The sequence below is a fragment of the Canis lupus genome, chromosome 15 (assembly GCF_048164855.1).
Source record: "Canis lupus baileyi chromosome 15, mCanLup2.hap1, whole genome shotgun sequence".
Classification (NCBI taxonomy): Eukaryota; Metazoa; Chordata; class Mammalia; order Carnivora; family Canidae; genus Canis; species Canis lupus.
This window is the reverse complement of record NC_132852.1, coordinates 61,254,018-61,257,815: the sequence shown is the minus strand read 5'-3', so window position 1 is coordinate 61,257,815 and position 3,798 is coordinate 61,254,018. Positions and strand designations below refer to the sequence as shown.

Genomic DNA, 3,798 nt, shown 5'->3' with positions numbered 1-3,798 from the left:
CAGCCAGCTGCCCGATGTGTCTCCCATGGCCCCCCGCCCCGCTCCCAGAGCCGAGGCAGGAAGCCCCCTCAACTTCCCAGGGCCTCCCCGCCACTCCCAGGCTTACCCTGAATCCACAGGGCCCCTGCGGCAGAGCCCGCACCTCCACTGGGGTGTTCGGGTCCCTCCACCTCCTGGCTTCCCGCTGACCCCCAACCTGCTTGTTAGGCGCTGCTCCCCGAGAAAGTCTCTGCAGGCGGCTGCTCTCCCTGTCACACCCTCCGGTCTTTGGAAACCCAGCGTCAGAGTCTCGACTCTTCGGAGCCTTATTCCCTGATGCTGTGAACCTGCAGAGGCTGTGAAGCCTTTACTGGCGGGTGCAGGCTCTTCGCTGTGGCTCCTTGCACGAAGGATACGTGCACGGATCAGAGCGAGGTCTGCACGGGGCAGGGTGACGTGAGCCTTTCCTGGTTGCTTAGCTCTGCTGTGATCAGCCTCCAACCCTACTGGATGTACATTATTAGTAGTTTAAATATAAAAACGTATTTAACTGAAGGTTGTAGGGACACAGGGAAACAACGTAAATGTACTGGTGAGAATTATTATTTTTTTGTTTATTTATTTATTTATTTATTTTTTAATTTTATTATTATAATTTTTTACTGGTGGGAAGTATTAACCACATGATACCAGAAACAATAAAATAAGCAGCAAAGTGAGATCTCTTATGACATATCGTGAGTCCCCCCCAAGAATCCATGCTCCCCCATTCAACAGTTCGTGCCCCAGAGAGACGTCCACCAGGGAGAAACAAGAAGTCTTTGTGCAGAAGATGTCATTTTTGCACTCTTTATGCAAACACAGGAGAAGCACCTCCAACTGCAGCCGTAGGAAGAGCGTCGTCCAAATACCCACCATTTGCTTCAACTTGGAGGGACCTGGAGGAATGATGCTGAGTGAAATAAGTTAATCGGAGAAGGACAAACATTAGATGGTCTCATTCATTCGGGGAGTATAAAAAATAGTGAAAGGGAATAAAGGGGAAAGGAGAGAAAATGAGTGGGAAATATCAGGGAGGGAGACAGAACATGGAAGACTCCTAACTCTGGGAAACGAACTAGGGGTGGTGGAAGGGGAGGTGGGTGGAGGGTGGAGGTGACTGGGTGACAGGCACTGAGGGGGCATTTGACGGGATGAGCACTGGGTGTTATGCTATATGTGGGCAAATTGAACTCCAATAAAAAATAAATTAAAAAAAAAAAAAAAGGAAGAGCGTCGTCGCCAGCCTCTGACATGCCGTTCGGTGCCGTGGTTTGCTGCGACGGGTGTTACGGTGATAACGGAGCAGCGCTGTAAGGGACAAAGTGATACTTGTGATGCTTCTGCTGCGATATCAGGCTTGTGAAAGCAGATTGGCCGACACAGGTCCAAGTGCTTCTGTACGTGTCTCCAGATATCGAGTCATCTACATCATGCACGGTTGTGTGGGGGGCACATACATCACACCGAGCACACACGCATGTGCAGGGCACCCGGGGGCTCAGCGGCTGAGCGTCTGTCTGCCTTTGGCCCAGGGCGTGACCCTGGGATCCCGGGATCGAGTCCCGTGTCAGGCTCCCTGCATGGAGCCTGCTTCTCCCTCTGCCTGTGTCCCTGCCTCTCTCTGTGTCTCTCATGAATAAATAAATAAAATCTTAAAAAATATATATATATGCATGTGCACATCCCCAGTTACATATCTTCAGGCACATTTCTAATGCATGTGTGGCTGTACGTCCAATCTGCCCATGTACGTATCTGCCTACAAGCCTGGATTTTAAAAACTCACCAAAACGTACAAAGGGGTCATGTTCAGGAAAAGGCCTCCGTAGGATTCATTTTTTCTTTTACCCTTTTGGTCTCCAAAATCTGCTCTTACACACACCGGTAACTCTTTAAGGTCAAAACGATGTCTTTTCCTTTTTTTCCAAGAGTGCTTTACCCACCGCTTCACATTCCCAGCCTTCAAGGTTTTTGCTAAAAGTTGGGCAGTGGTTTAAATGAAAACAGCCAGAGTGGGGACAATGGGCATTTCCCCCTCCGGCAGCGCACAATAAGGGCGCGTTTGACACGCAGCCCAGAACATTCCGAGTGAGCTAACAGCAGGAAACACACTCAGGCTGAGATCATTTCAATGTCCTTGACGACAGTTTGTCCTAAGTTCCGAAAGCCAGCACAGCAAGTAGGGTTTGACCCCATGGAGAGAATATTAAAAATCCCTGCGGCCTAGCGCTTCCTCGCCGTTGTCTGCACGAGGCCCGAGCGTCGGTCCTGCGGGCCACGGCCTACAGGGCGGTGCCTCCCGCTACAGGAAGCCCGCAGCCCCTGCCTCAGCGCCCCACGCGGGATTTTTACACAGCATTTCTCAGTGCAGCAATCCTCCCGCCACATGGGTGTTTTTTTTTTTTATCATTTCTCTTTATATATATATATATATTTTTTTTTTTTTTTTTTTTACTGCAGTTCAATTTGCAAACACACAGCATAGCCCCCAGTGCTCCTCCCATAGTGTGTCCCCCAGCGCCCGTCCCCCCCTTCCCCTGTCACCCTGCCCACCTCCCCATCCACCGCCCCCTGTTCCCAGAGTTAGGGCTCACTCGGGGTCTGTCGCCCCCTCTGATATCTCCCACCCGGTCCCCTCTTCTCCCCCGTGATCCCTTCCCCTACTCCTAGGCCCCAAATGAGTGAGACCATGTGATGTGATGACTGCCCTTGGGCGTTTTTCTTTTATAGATGAAAAACCGGAGGCAGGTGTGTAAAGTAAGCCCCAGAGGTTTGCGGTGACGGATGAAAGGTGACGCAGGTCAAGGGCCCCGCTCGGTGCCTGGCGCTGGGAGCAGCTCGGGAAGGTTGCCTGGTGCGGGTCACAATGCCCCTCCTGCTGTGTCTGGCCTGGAAGGGACTTTCCGAGGTGGTGGTGAGACCCAAAGGCCACCTCTGTGGCCGGAGATCCCCGAGCCCACGCACTGATCCCCTGGGACCAGCGGCCACGTGACTCGGGACGGGCTTGTACCTGCTTGTCCTGCGGTCCGTCGAAGGGAAGGACCCGAGAGAACCCTTGACAGAGGGGTAGACGCCGCACCAGGGGAGGAGCGGCTGTAGGCAGAGGGCGGAAGCCGTCCTCACCCGGAGCCAGAAGAGCAGAGGCGGCCGTGGAAGGAGGAGGGTCCGGGCTGCAGACCCCATGGGGCAGCTGCTCCCTCCGGGGGCCTCATGCCCGCTGCTGGGCCCCCATGAGGTCCGGCGCCTCCGCCCCTGCTCCTGCTTCATCTCCACTGCCTCCTGGGCTCACCCACGTCTCAGCCACTCTGCGGTCAGTGTAGGAAAGAATTAGAAGAGACTCCGACAGTCTCGTGGAATCCATGTCTGTCGTTAATGTTCTTTCCAGAATGTTCCCCATTGTGATCCAACTGTAAATCGTAATGAATAGGTGGCGTATGTCCATCTTCCTCAACTCTTGACCTGGATTTTGGAGAAAAGCACCCCAGGGATTCTTGCCGCCTGCCGGAGGCCCCCCAGCTCCTCCGCACTTCTTCCTTGAGTGAATTATAAAAAAATATAATTACTTCCCTCTGGCAAGCACGTAACTGCAAACAAATGGTGCCTCTTCCTCAAGGCAGACCCAGCCCGGCCCTGGCAGGCAAGCTTGGATTCAGCTCGTACTCTCCTCTTTGGCTGGGCACTTGGTACTGTAACAGTGCACAACCTGTACAACTATACACGTTGACCCTAGATGATGGAGACTTAATTTATGGAGGAAGCGGGATGAATTTAGAATGG

At 52.9% G+C, this 3,798-nt stretch overlaps 1 long non-coding RNA gene across 1 annotated transcript; it reads right to left on the bottom strand.

Annotated features, from left to right (window-relative positions):
* Window positions 1–569: 569 nt before the first annotated feature.
* LOC140605343 (uncharacterized) lies at window positions 570–3,593 on the bottom strand. Its single transcript, XR_012008075.1, has 2 exons — window positions 3,032–3,593; window positions 570–917 (listed from the first exon to the last, which is right to left on the bottom strand). It is a non-coding gene; the product is annotated as an uncharacterized lncRNA (long non-coding RNA).
* Window positions 3,594–3,798: the final 205 nt, after the last annotated feature.